The sequence below is a fragment of the Talpa europaea genome, assembly GCF_964194135.1.
Source record: "Talpa europaea genome assembly, chromosome: 5".
In the NCBI taxonomy this organism is placed as follows: Eukaryota; Metazoa; Chordata; class Mammalia; order Eulipotyphla; family Talpidae; genus Talpa; species Talpa europaea.
Window position 1 is genome coordinate 93,920,809 of NC_140071.1, and position 15,143 is coordinate 93,935,951.

Consider the following 15,143-nt stretch of genomic DNA (forward strand, 5'->3'; position numbering starts at 1 on the left):
ACACTATTTGAAAAAATAAAAGATTATGTTTTTTAAAAAATTAAAAAAATATTTATTTATTTATGCACATAAGAACTGGGGGACAGGCCATAGGTGTGGGGTGGGGGGTGAGAGGATTCACCAGAGACAGTGGGGAACAAACAGGCAGACTGACTGAAATACACTGCTGAGGGGAGCAGCAGGTGAGACAGGAGAGGTCTGCTATGCCATGTGGGTAACCTGCCTGGCTGGGGATGGAACTCATGCTGCAATGGCTGGCAATAGTTTGATAGCGCTATCTTTAACCCCTGCCACCAGGGAGGCCCACAGAAACCCTATTTATATGAGGTTGGAGAAAGCTTCCACATGTGTTAACAGAAAACTGCAGAACCACCATGCCTTGCATCCCCTACTATAAACACACAGTGGAGGGCCTCCCTGGTGGCACAATGGGTTAAGTCTCAGCACTGTGAAGCTATCAGCAGCCACTGCAGCATGAGTTTCATCCCAGGCAATCCAGTTTCAAAGACTAAACAAATAACCACAACACTGAGCTCTTGTGATTATTCGAATAAAGTTGCTTCTATTCAGTATTTCAACCTCCTTTTTTCTTATTTAATTGCATTTACCTAGGGCATCCTGAGACTGTTAGATATTGCGGTCTTACTTCCTTATTGTGTCCTGTCAGTGAATGCTTTAGACATTTCACTCTAATGTATATTGTTACTGTTTTTTTTCTGATGATGATTATCTTGATCCACTTAAGGAAATATTCTTTTACACCTAGGTTACTAAAATAAAAGTTATTAAAGGGACCTCCCTCGTGGTGTAGGAGTCTCAGTGCTATTACTCTGTCACCGCTGCCGCCAGGGTTCCATACCTGGCCAGGGAGCTAACCCAGATGGCACAGCAGACCTCTCCTGTCTCGCCCTCTGCTCCCCTAATCAGTGTATTTCTGTTGATCCACCTGTTCTGCTCCCCACTTATTCTCTGGTGAATACTCTCACCTCCCACACTTCCAGCCTTCACCCCTGTTCTTGTATGCATAAATAAATAAAATGTATTGAATGGCTGAATATTGCACATTGCATCCCAAATGCATCCCATTTGACTTTTCTCCTTTAATGTAATAAATCACACACAGATTTCTTAATGTTAGTAATTCACCACTCTTGGAATAATCCATACTTTGTCATGGTATGAAGTCTATTATGACACTACCGGATTTGATATATTAATACACATTTTGGTTCGGTATCAAAGTCATAGTGAGAAAGCACCCCTTTGGTATTAGCGTTATTCTAGTCTTTTGGAAAATGCCTCTCTTTTATTGGCTAGTTTCCCTATAATCCAGCTGGGGTTAGGTACCCCATCTCATTCCCTTCTTCGTTCCTAAGGTGCCTTATACTGCCACCCATCATTAACCGTGAGAATTTGACATCCTGATCCTCCTTTTAAGATTTTTAAGAGCTTGCTAATTTCAGTGGCCTTGCTAAATACTAACCATTCAGTTTGTGGACAACAAAACAAAACAAAACAAAACAAAACAAAACAAAACAAAACAAAATGCAACCTGTTATATCACCAAACAAAAGGGTTTGTTCCAAAACAGAAAATGGCAAAATGGCAATATAGAAAGTGCAATCTCATGCTGAACACATATGTACTTCTCCAGAACAAAAGGCTGCATCCCCTTAGCTACCTTTTAGAGGGGCAAAAAGGCAAGTCCTTCCTTCTGCTGGGGTTGAGGGGTGGGAAGAAAACTTACTTCCTACTGGAGATGCAAGGCATGCTGGGTCTTGTAGTTTGCTGAATGAGCAAGTGCGGGAACTTTCTTAAAGCGGCCAGATCTCACTTGAATAGGATTTCTATACATTAATTTCACAAGTTCGAGGTGGGAGGTATGGGGTGGTGTTGATTATGGCAGAACAGAACTAACATTTGAGGCAGGGACTATGTAGCTGCCTGATACCCTAACTGCATTTAACCTTCAATATCCCAGGAAGGTTTGTCTTTCTTAATTTGCAGATGGGAGAAGAAACCTGATAAATTAGTACACACTTATAAGTGGAGGTGCTAGAATTTAGAGCCGGAACTGCCTGATCTCAAAGTGCTATGTCCATTTAGGTTCCCTGGCTACAGTCTTTCACGTTGTTGTATGTCCTCTGTGCTCCATTAGCAATTCATAGCCTGTATCGCATATAATTTTCGTATTTTCTATTGTTCGTATAGTTCTTGTCTTACATGGAACAGTTATTAACTGAATTATTACTCAGTACCTGTTCATCCCACTCCATATTTATATATCTTTTTCTTGTTTTTAAAACAAAGGACAGTGAGAAAATAAAAGGAAGAGATGACTAAATACAAAGAGTTTTGACTCTGTTAGTCTTAGCTACATACTGCAAAAAAGTCCCTTTCAAAATAAGTTTAACTCTGCGTGGTCTGACACGGGGGCTTTTCAGCGACCCTGAAAAATTAGTGCCCCCAACCCGACGACCTTTGGCATTTGTGAATATCGATCACCTTCTCATGCGAGCACATTACACAGCAGCAGCACCCAGGAAATCGTAACGACAGCACCGACTTCCTAACAAGGAAAGCTAGAAGATGCAGCCGACGCGACCTGGCTCTCCCCTCCAGCCTCGGCCTGATGGAACGTTCCCAGCGACTGCTCTGACACCGCGCGGTCAGGGTCACGTGGGCGGGAGCGCGCTCCCCGCGCCCTGCGGAATGACGCCGACTGGGTTGCCAAGGGGCGGGGCGAGCAGGCACGGAAGGGGCGGGGCTAAGGAAGGCGGCCGAGGGGCGGGGCCGGCGGAGTGGAGGGGCGGGCTGAGAGGGGCGCGCGGGCGGGGAGGGCCCGGCGTATTATGGGATGCGGCGGTGGAATGGCGCTGGGCGCGTGATTTTGAACAAACCCGGGTCTGTGTCTCGGAGGCGCCGCCGCCGCCGCGGCTGCTGGGAGCCCAGGGAGCGCGGCGCGAGGAGAAGGCGGCGGCGCCGCCGACTTTGGTGAGTGTCAATCCCCGGGGTGGAGGCATCCTTGCGGGCGGGCGGGCGGGAAGGGGACGCCGGCTCCCGCTGCGGGTGGTGGCGCAGGCGGCGGGCGCCGGACTCCCCCTCCCGGGGCCGGGACTGGTGGGTCGCGGCCGAGAGCGGGAACCTGCCGGCTGGGGGCCGGCGCGCCCCAGCCCTGGGCCGCAGGGGGCGGGGGGATCCCCCGGGCGCGGCCCCTTCCCGCCCGCACCCCGGAGGGCGGCTGTCACCCGCCAGGCGGGCGCTCGGCCGGCAGCGCGCCCTTCCCGGCCGGCGAGAGGGCGGCTCCGAGGCTGCTGGTGACACGCACCCTGCTCGGCCCGAGAACCCGGCCGCGTCGGCCCCGGGTTTCTGGGAACCGGTTTTGCTGCTGTGTCACTTTGTACCAGCCCCTCCTTTCCCTGCTGCCCGCCGCCCCGTTCTTCCTACGCCCCTTTGTATGGTGTCGTCTTCCTGTGTGTCCGTTTTCCGCGCGAAGCCCACCAGCCAAATGTCATAATGTTCCCGAGGTGCACGGGGGAAGGGAGCGGGCTGGGGCTTAGCTTGGCCCAGCAACGGTAAATACGAGGCCGAGTGCGGGGGGACGGGGCTGGCGGTGGGGAAATAAAGTTTACAGATGAGGACAGGGTCCTCCCGGCCACTGGCAGGCTGCGCCTAGAGCCGGCGGCGAGGGGATTGGGTGGGAGCTGGCGAGCGCTCGTTTGAGCCTGAACCTACTGATTTTAGATGAAGTTGTCCGTCAAGCAAGGTAAGGCTGGGAAGTCGCTTTTTCAGCTCTGCCTCACTCTTCTCACACTAACTTTTTGGACAGCAGTAAGTGACCCTGCTTGTAATTCAGTTTGCTCTTTTCAGATGAGGCTTTGCGAGCTCCTGCTGTGGTTGAATGGCAGGATAGAATGGAGCGTTTGAATGGATAATTATCAAATATTTCGGAGATGAGATAAAGTAGCCGACTTCATTTTAAAAATTCTGGTCTCAGAAGCCTTGAGGCTTACGGGTTTTTTGTTGTTGTTGTTGTTATTTCTTAGATAATTAATATTACTTAGGTTCTCTTTTAGTTATTAAGCTGCATGTTGAGAAGTACTGATGGGTGGATGGATAACTTTAGGGTCTTTTTCTAAAAGCAAGCTGTTTATTTTCTCTGTATTGGGCAAATCTATCAGTAGTGAATTTTTTTTTTTAATGTGTTGACTTAGATCCTAAAAACGTTTGGCGAAGAATTTGGACTTAGAGGAATATTTTCTGTATTTTGGAAATTGGTCTTTCACGAATAGTATCAGTCCCTTTTAAATCTAATGGCTCTTTGACATTTTAAACCATTGATAAATTGGAAGTGTCAGTGTTGATGGACAGAAATGATCAGATGAAATTAAGTGGCGAGAAAAATAGTTCCGAACTTTATGTTAAAGACCATATGTTTGACCACAGCCTCTGCAGGAGGATCAGCGCCTGTAATTTACAAACATGTCCGAGAGGTCAGAGGTGCTTTGGGGAATGGCTCGTCCTGTCAGAGCAGTGCTGGCGGCGGAGGACAACGTCAGAGTTGGCGGATGACATTAAAGGTCTTGACCATGCCTGTAGTGGGCACAGCGAACAAATCTCTCTTCAGCTGCTTTCCCGAAAATGAAAGCGTTTGGCTCCTTTATTGTCCTTATGCCACCTTCCTCATGGCTTTTGCTTTTCAAAACAAAAATACGCCGCGCCGGGGACCCCGCAGGTAGCGAGACTTCCTTTCGCTTTGCGGCCGGACCCGCAGAAGCACCATTTTTTGTTGTGGGGTGAAAGGTCTCGGCGCGGGCTGGGTGCGCGTTTGTCTCTCCCCTGCGTTTGAAGGTTGGCGGGGCGGGCGGGCGCCGGGGCTGTGGGTGTGCGCGCCGGGGCGGGCGGGAGGAGGGCCGTGGGGGGGAAGGGGGAGGTGACTGGCGGCGGCGGCGGCGGCCGGGGCTCGGGCTGTCGGGGAAGCTGCTGAGCTGTGATGGTGATGACGAGGTGAAAATGGCGGATCTTTCGAAATACAATCCCGGCCCCTGACATACCAGAGGCGGCGGCAGCGCCCCGGCTCCCTCCTCGGCCCGCGGGGCCCCTGTAGCGCGCCAGTTTGGGCGAACTGGGAAAGGAGGCGACTGGGCAGACCGTGCGCGGGCAAAACAGGCACCTCCCGGGCTTGGGATTGCCCGGGACCGGCTGGAGCCCCCACCTCGGAGCCGGAGGGAGGAGAAAGCGGCAGCCGCCGGAGGTAGAGCAGAAGGGGGTACCCGAGGGCTTCTCTGTCTTGAGATGTCTTTTCGGCAGTGGGGGTGGGAAGGGGGGCGAATTGCGTGGTGGCTCAAGGAATGACTAGTCCCGAGTGCGAAGAATCAGTAGCTTCGTAATGACAGCAACATTATTCTTTGAGAGTGAAGAGGAATCGAGTTTGCTCTTACACCCAAGGCTGCTGCTGAGGCCTAGAGGAACCGCCAGCACTTACCATGATTTCCTGATACAGTGTTTAGACATCCACCCCGGTGGGTGTTGAGTTGGTGATGTTCCGCAGTTTGTGGGGTTGGGTGTTTCTTTAGGGAGGCAGGGCATTGACGGTTTTTTTTTTAGCATTTAAGCTCCGGGTCTCTGATCCTAGTCTGTAACTTGTTGGGGTGTGGATGCTCACATTTTTTGAGCATATGAACCAGTTTTGTAACAATTAAAAATGTTGTCTTTTTCTTTTGTGACTGTCATGCGGACAAGTGACCCTTGCCATTTGGCAAATAACAATTAAGAAACTGTCAGGCATGTTACAGATATCTGTATCTATGGATATCGATATATCTTCCTCCTCTGCCACCTCCGCTTCCTAAACACCCGCCCCCGCCACCCCCCCACGGATTACATGCATCCAGACTATAAAGTTATGAAAGGTTTTGCAGTAGATTTTATAATCCTAGTGAAATACAATCTGGGAGCACTATTTTGGTTACAAGTTTTACCCTCATTGTTAAGAAGGAAGTTATGATGGTTTCCTCATATGTTTGATGTGAGTACATTAAGTTGGTAAAGATGGATTGAGGGACTGTCTTATTCTAAATACTAGTCTTGTTAGCTCTTTGTTTGAAGAACTGAAGAACTGGATTGATTGACCTTATGACAGCCATATTTAATTTTGTGACTTTACCTAAAGATCTGTGTATGTTTTAGATTGTTTGAAGAACTGAAGAACTGGATTGATTGACCTTATGACAGCCATATTTAATTTTGTGACTTTACCTAAAGATCTGTGTATGTTTTAGATTGTGCTGCAGATTCCTGAGTTCTGTCTCTCTGCACATAGCTGTAGTGTTACTGAAAAGTTATATGGAATGAAATTTTTATACATTAATTTGGGACTTTTCCCCCTTGCATTAGTAGAGGAAGTTTGGGTTGGTGACACAGAGTATGAGAGCGAACAGAGATGTGCATATTTAAGAAATGCCCACTGGTAATAATGTTCATGATTAGCAGTAATTTTTCTTCTCCTAGTTTCTTACAAAGAGATGATGTCATACTGTGTCATATTACATCATACATTATGTATTTTTTTCATAGGCAAAATACTTTTATGTATATGTATAGCTTGGGCATTTGGCTTTCACTCAGTAGAAGAAAAAGGGACCAAAGATTTTTTTTGAAAAATTATAATATTCAGGTTAGTTAAAAAGCTTTTCTTAAAAAATTGGCTGATTTTGTATTGTCTAGTAGAAATTTGATTTTTTAATAGCCTTTTATGTTGCAGTTATTTGGCCAGTTACAATCAGCTGCTAAATTAGTAGTAAGAAAGAATTTTTAAAATAATTAATATAAAGAGTTTAAGATGAATTTTTCATTGATTTTCTTTCTTTTTTAATCACAGAGGGTTGTTGTCTTGTGATTTTTTTTCAAGATCTGGTACTCTTTTTTTTTTTTTTTTCCAAGATTGATTTATTTATGCATACAAGAGCTAGGGTACAGGCCAGAGATGCAAGGGGTGAGAGGATTCACCAGAGACAGAATGGGAAGCAGAACAGGCAGACTGACTGACTGAAATACACTGCTGAGGAGAGCAGGGGGTGAGACAGGAGAGGTCTGCTGTGCAGGGGTTTCTCCCAGGCTGTCCTGGGATCGAACTCCTGCTGCAAAGGCTGCGGATTGCTTCTTAGAACAGTGCTTAACGCCTAGCGTCACCAGAGAGGCCTGTGATTTTGTTTTTAAAGGCTAGTTTTCAATTGTTGTGATTAGAAATTGTCTATTAATAATTAGAATTAAAATTAGAGTTAGATATGAAGGAAGAGTTATGCCGCTGGAGATAGCCTGGCATCCTTTTTGGGAGGGTGTGACATCATAGATTTTACTATTTTAAAACATTACAATTGGTGCCTACATACTGTGCTAGTGATAGGGGATACCTAATAGCATTTCCTTAGGAAATTTAAGTTTAAGAATCCCTGTAGGTAATTTTGAAATGGGTAGGTTTGGTAGGGCCTTGAGAGTTGCAGAAAACTTTTGTGTGGGAGAGTGACAGCCTCAGAGATGCACTGAAGGGAAATAATTTTTTTTTAAGATTTATTTATTTATGCATACAAGAGCTGGGGTACAGGCCAGAGTTGAGAGCATCCACCAGAGACAAAGTGGGGAACAGAACAGACAGACCGACAAAATACATTGCTGAGGGGAGCAGCGGGTGAGACAGGAAAGGTCTGCTGCGCCATGTGGGTTTCTCCCTGGCCAGCTGGGGATTGAACTCATGCTACAGAGGCTGTGGATTGCTTCATAGTGCAGTACTTAACCACTTGTGCCACCAGGGAGGCCCAAGGGAAATAAATTCTAAGACTTTTATGTAAGGTGTGTTGTAGCTTAGAAGAGATGCAGATAAAAATAATGTAATAAACTTCAAGCTTTGGAGATTTTGGAAAATCTTGAATGCAGTTGGAAGAGGACAAAGTGAAGGTGTGATCTGAGTGATGATGTATAACAGATTTTCGTTTGAGTCACTAGTGTACCACATAACCATCTTCACAATAACCCTTCCATACACTGAGGCTTAGATTATTGCTTGGGATTACATGATAAGCATGGAAATGTATCTTTCTGATTTGAATTCTCATGTTTTTCCCATCATGCTCATCTTAACATGAATAATCTATTGTCCCCCTTTAAAGGGAAAAAATATTGTAAATACCAAATTAGCTTAACTAATTTTGTTTTATTACATTATTTAATTTTAGTTGTATATAAATATGTTCCTTATGCTTATTGCTTTTATGCAAATATAAACCAAAAATCAATTTGTAAATGTAATATAGACAAAAGTGTAAGTGAAATGTAGATAAAACTACAAATAAAGACAAAAACTGTATTTCAAAGTAACTTAAATTTAGGGTGATGGATGATGTTGTGTTGCGGAAATGAAATCTTTGTGTAGTGAATTTAGTATCATATGTCTCAACAAGGCATGCAATTTTCTATATACTGTAAATCCTGTGATAACTCAGTTCCTACATCACTTTTCTGTGCTTGAATACTGTAAAGCTTTCCTTCTTAAGTCACAGATTAGGTCAATTGACTTTCATTTGGCATAACTATATCAGTTACCCTATGAGACCTCTGTACCTCTCTCTTTAGCCCACCCTGTTTAGTGTCATTGATTGTGGTGTGGTAGCCATATAATCCAGAATATACTTTTAAAAATGTATTTTTTAAATGATAACAGACTTTCCATATCCTTCTCAGAACTCATGGCTTACAGTCTACTGATCCCAGTTGAGAAATGTAGTTTCTCAAGTTACTGTTTTTGAGTTGTTTGATTTTAGAAATCAAAGCTAAAATCCAAATGTCATAGCTTACCAGTTAGTGGTGGTGGGGAACTCTAGAATACAAAAGTATAATTCTTAAACACTGAGATATTCTGTCTGAACATATCACATATTGTATTATGCATAAATAAATAAATCATTTAATTGTTGCTATCCTAAATTAGACCATTTATTTCTGTCTTGAACTAATTGCTGTTAACAGCCTTCTAACTGACCTTCCTGCCTCCAGTCCAATGAAATACTGAGATGAAGCTAATCCTCCCAAAGTACAGCTGTGATCATTTCACTCTTCTGTTGATTTCTAGGTTGTCCGGACAAGGTTTGGTTAATTTCCCATAATGCCCTTTACAAAGTTGGGAAGCAATAAATATTAATGAAGTGAGTGATAAAATCATCAGCTTGTTAAAAAAAACCCTAAGAGAACCATGTAGATTTTAAGATGGAATGAAATGACAGAGGTTAACAGCTAAATCTGAGCAAAATCCTATTTGAAAATGGAGTTTCTTATGTTTGCTGGAGTGCCTTATGATGGTATTAGTTTGTTATTTTATTTGAAGCATTGTGGAGTCTCAGGTAACTATGTAAGCTGTCCTATTCAATACACAAACCAAAGATGTCTTTCAAAGCCCAGTGTCATTGATGCTAGAGTTTTAGCTGATACCCCTTCTTTATGATTAATTTATTCATTCTTCAGGTTTGTATCGAGAGGTTATTATTTGCAAACTCTGTTCTAAGTACTGGGAATAGGAGATGCAGTGGTGATGATGACAGAAGTGGTGGGGGGGTGCTACATTAAACAATGATACTTTATGATTGTGGTAGATGCTGTGATGGAAATAGCAGGGTAATGTGATAAAATGCCTAGAACAGTGGAGAGGAGACATTTTAAGTAGATCTTATAAGCATAATACAATTGAGACAAATTTAGAAATCATCAGACTTTCTTAAAGGTTTATTTTTATTTATGCATACAAGAACTGGGGTATAGGGCAAAGGTGCAGGGGGTGAGAGGATTTACCGAGACAGAGTGGGGAGCAGAACACGTGGCGCCACTGAAATACACTGCTCAGGGGAGCAGTGGGTGAGATAGTAGAGGTCTTCTGTGCCATGTGGGTTAGCTTCCTGACTGGGGATTGAACTCATGCCCCAATGGCTGACGATGGCTTGATAGTGCTGAGACTAACCACTGCACCACCAGGGAGGCCTCATTAGACTTTTTGAAATGAGTGAATCTTTAACTCTCATTTAACTTAAAACGTTCAATCATGTTCACCTGTGAGAGGGAAGAGCTCAACATATTTGTTTTCAGTTTTGCAGCTATTTCTTTAGAACTTTGCTTCAAAAGAGCAAAAGATATTGAGGGCATGAAGAACACTGTATGTTCTGTATTCTTTTCCTAACATACCTTGACAGGTAAACCACTCATGCAGATGAGGTGAGCTACAACTCCTTAGTCCCGATGGCTTGTGCAGATCTTCTCTTTTCCTTGGAGTGGTCCTCAACACACTGAGGATGAGGTAGCATGTGTCAGTGCATAACTTCCATTCCTAAGGGATAAAATTAGAGTGATGATTCATGTTAAATAGATGACCAAACCCTTTCCTGCTGTGCCCACAAGTTCCTTTTGAGAGTTTCTCTCAACATAGACCACCACGCTCTACATGTGACCCTGATTGAAACAGATATGATGTCTAACCGAAAAGTACTTATAGGCTTATGAAGTATGCTGACTGCAGAACTCTGCAGAGACTTACCCTGCACAGAAACTGCCCAAGCCAATCAGACCTTTTCTTGTTAGTAGATTAAACTTTACTCTGAGTTCAAAAAGAGACTCTTATTCCTGTAATTCTTACTCTGTTTCAATAGGACAAATCAAAATCATGTTCTTCCTAGTAACATAGCTTCAAAATATATGAGGCCAAAATAACACAGAAGAGGAGAAATAGAGAGGTCCACGATCATATTTGGGGGGTTTTAAACAACTTTCTAAGTAATTAGTAGAAGACGAAAAAGTAAGAATATAGAAGATCTGAATGGCACTGTCAAACAAGATGACCTGAATGGCTCTTATAGAACACTACTCTCAGCACCTACAGAATGCACAGTTTTCGGTGGCTATGCAGTGTTCACCAAGATAGACCGTATACTGAGCCATAAACAAGTCTCTTAATTTCAAACAGAGACTATTTGAAATAGGGGAGATGTAGAGACTATTACATTCTCTGACAATAATAGTAGTAAATTAGAAATCAATAATACTACAACAGAAAATCCCCACATTTGGAAATTAAATAATACACTTTTTAAAAAAAGATTTATTATGTATACAAGAGGTGAGGTACAGGCCAGAGATGCTGGGAGGTGAGAGGACTCACCAGAGACAGAGTGGGAAACAGAACAGGCAGATTGACTGAAATACACTGCTGAGGGGAGCAGTGGGAAGACAGGAGAGGTCTGCTGTGCCACGTGGGTAGCTCTCTGGCTGGGGGTCGAACTCTTGCTGCAGTGGCTGTGAATTGCTTCATAGGTTACGTCTTAAACCCCTTGCGCCACTAGGGAGGTTATTTAAGACACTCTTTTATTTGCCATGTGTCAAAGGTGAAATCACAACGATTTTAGAAAACATTTGAATTGAATGATAATAAAGACACATTAAAATTAATAGGATGCAAATAAAGTAGCATTGCACGAAATTTTAAATATCGCTATAAATGCTTATTTTAGAAAATAAGGTTTAAAATCTATGATCTAAACCAAGTATTGACAGTTTCAATAAAGGCCCAGATGACATATTTTAGGCTTCAAAAGACCATGTACATCTGTCATCTGTGTGTGTGTTGTATGTATCCAACTATTTAAAAATGTAAAAGCCTAGTCACAGCTAAAAGCAATACTCCATGGGCCTAATTTGGTCTATGGGATATAGTTTTATGAACCCTGACCTATGCTTTCATCTTAAGCTTCTAGAAATAGAACAAATTAAGTCTAAAGTAGGTAGAAGAAATGAGATAAAGATAACAATCAGTTAAATTAAAAAAATGGATAAACAATTAAGAAAATCATTGAAGCCAAAATATTCTTTGAAAAGATCGATAAAAACTGATAAATCTCCAGCAAGATTGAGCCAAAATTACCAAAATGAGAACTGAAGAAAGGACATTTTTATAGACAGTAGAAGAATGTTAATGTAATTTTGTGTTAATAAACTTGGCATCTTAGAGGAAATAGACAAATTTCTTGAAAGGCACAAGCTATCAAATATTAGAGATCACTCAAGAAGAAAGAGATAACCAGAATAACCCTACATCTATTAAAGAAATTGAATTTATAGTCAAAACCCTTCCTACACGGAAGCATTATGTCTAGATGGCTTTACTGGTGCATACAGGAGGAAATAGTAACAATTGTAAGGCAACTTTTCCCTAGAATTGAAAAGGCAGGAAAATTGGTCAACCCACTTAATTAGGCTAGCATTAGCCCCAGTCAGTTACTACAAGAAAAATAAAAACTCCAGACCAATATCCCTGATGAGTGTAGACAGAAAGAAATGTTTAACAAAGTATTAGCAAATAGAATTCAGCAATATATACAAAGTATAATACATTATTATGACTGAGTGAGATTAATTTCAGAAATGCAAAATTGGCCTAGTTAAAAAAAATCAATGTAATTTGCAAATTAAAAAAGGAAAACCAAATGACCTCAATAGTTGTAGGAAAAGCATATATTGTGACAGAATTAAATAGTCATTTATAATTGAAAGAAAGAAACCAACTACATAAACTGGGAATATCAGCAAGCTTCCTCAACTTGGTTAAGAAAGTTTATGAGGGCCTCCCCGGTGGCGCAGCGGTAGAGCGCTGGGTTGCGAAGCTGCCCGCGGCCTCTGCGGCGCCAGTTCGATCCCCGGCTGCTCCCCGGCCACCGGAGGAGGGTCCCACATGGCACGCAGACCTCTCCTGCCGCCCGCTGCTCCCCTCAGCAGTGTACTTCGGTCCTTCTGCCTGCTCTGCCCCTCGCTCTGGCTCTGGTGGATTCTCTCACCCTCCTGTGCTTCTGACTGTGCCCAGTGCATGTATAAACAAAACAAACAAACAAGCAAACAAATAAATAAAGAAAAACATGCCTCTAAAAAAAAAAAAAAAAAAAAAAAAAGAAAGTTTATGAAAAACCTACAGCTAGTGGGTAAAATTGGAAACAAGGAAAATTATCTGCTTTCACTACTTTTATTTCACGTTTTACTGGAGGCTCTAGCCAGTATAAGAAGATAGAGAAAAGGAACAAAAGACATACAGATTGGAAAGGAAGAAACAAAAGACATACAATTGTCTATAGATAATCCTAAAAAATCTACATGAAAAAATACTAGCATTAATAAGTGAATTTGACTAGATTGTAGATACATGGGAAAAATTTAAAAAATCAGTTGTATTTCTAATATTAACCGCACACCATTGGAAGATGGGAAAAGAAAATTTACACTGCATCAAAAAACAAAACTCTTAGGGATAATTTCACAAAATATGTGTAAGACCTGTACTCTTAAAATATATAAATAAAGGAGACAGTTCTCCATGGGTCTTTCATTTCCGCACCTCTTACAAGTGAGAAAATGACAGTCCTTTTAAATGATCTTTTCCAGGATGTTTGTATAGTATACAGCCTTGAATGATAGAGATATTAATCCAGCTATAGCAAAGGGAAGATTTGCTTATTGTCCGGTGTAATAAAGATATCTCCCTCTGGGGCCTCCCCGGTGGCGCAGCGGTTGAGCGCTGGGTTGCGAAGCTGCCCGCGGCCTCTGCGGCGCCGGTTCGATCCCCGGCTGCTCCCCGGCCACCAGAGGAGGGTCCCACATGGCGCGCAGACCTCTCCTGCCGCCCGCTGCTCCCCTCAGCAGTGTACTTCGGTCCTTCTGCCTGCTCTGCTCCCTGCTCTGGCTCTGGTGAATTCTCTCACCCTCCCGCGCTTCTGACTGTACCCAGTGCTTGTATAAACAAAACAAACAAACAGACCAGCAAACAAATAAATAAAGCATGCCTCTATACAAAAAAAAAAAAAAATGATTTCCATTTCCTAAACTCACATTTCTCAATTGTGATGCAAGCCTCCTGCATATACAATGTTTCCATATCTGCGCTGTGATACTTGGGGGCATGGGAGAACTGATACTCACATGGTGCTTTTGTTCATTGCTGTGCTGTGAGTAGTAAGTCCTGCCTCTCTGACTAGGACTACTGAATTGTCTGCTAGTATCTGTGAAACAGTAACAAGTTATTTACTTTGTTAGCTTGCAAGGAAGGTCTAAAATCTGAGGCTCCTGACAGTTTTCCACAGTTAAGCCCATGGGGATGGAATGCTGATACTGACCTCTTTCTGAAAGAGGAAGGATGAGGGCCTTGTGGACCAGGGGATATGAAAAGATTCTCCGGCATCTGGTAGCAAATGTTCTCACTCAAGCTGTGGGCAAGGGTAGGGGGACTCGGGTAACAATCCTTCAGTGTTCTACCTTTTAAATTAATATTTAGGCATTGAACAGAAAGGTTGCCCAAATGGTGCTTGGGTTGTTGTGTAGGCTCAATTCCATGGCTCTAGCTGAATGGCAGTGTGGCTGTAACTGCTTAGTCAGGGATTTCCCAGAGCTGAGAAAAATGGTGTTCTGCAGACATGAGGATATAAAGCTATGGATAGATTGAAAGCATTCGATGTTTATTAGTTGAGCTGCAAGTGTGGGTTCTTGAAACTGAAAGTAAGTACATAATTTGGCCCTCCCTTGTCTGAATACTCCTCCTCCTACGCCTTGAGTTTAGCTAGTACTTTAAGGAGAAAAATGAAAGGGGATTGGATGAGGTCTGCTTGTCCTTAAGGGAGACCAAAGGCCATAAGTATGTGTGTAAATATGCTGGGGTAACTTCAGAGAGAAGAGAGAGTCAAACTTTTATGAATGGATTGGATGCTGGCAACTAGGTCATTTTCTGTTTTGTTCTGAGGGGAATGGAGTGTTGGGATTCCATCAATAGGACTTGGGCAAGGGTTTCAGTAGGGAAGAGACATTAATATGACATTGTGGGTGGGGCCCTTTGTTGTATATTCTTGTGGCTTCCATTGCTACAGTTATAATTGGTGTTGATGTTTTACACTTCTGCATTGTAAATGCCCATAAAGTGCCAGAAGGGATTATTCTGATCAGGAAGAGCCACCTATAAAGAGGTACTTTGGAGTCCCCAAATAACTTCAATTGCAAGTTATTGTCATTGATGATTTTGTAATATATGTAAAGAACTCGTTCAAATGAATAAAAAGATAGAACTCAATATTTTTTGA

At 42.9% G+C, this 15,143-nt stretch overlaps 1 protein-coding gene across 1 annotated transcript in view; it reads left to right on the plus strand.

The window, feature by feature from the left end:
* Window positions 1-2,857: 2,857 nt before the first annotated feature.
* The window catches only part of LIN54 (lin-54 DREAM MuvB core complex component), a gene marked incomplete at both ends in the record, with an annotated part of 71,473 nt that continues 59,187 nt past the window's right edge, over window positions 2,858-15,143 (plus strand). The window contains one exon of the mRNA XM_084233230.1: window positions 2,858-2,994. The remainder of the gene's footprint in view (window positions 2,995-15,143) is intronic.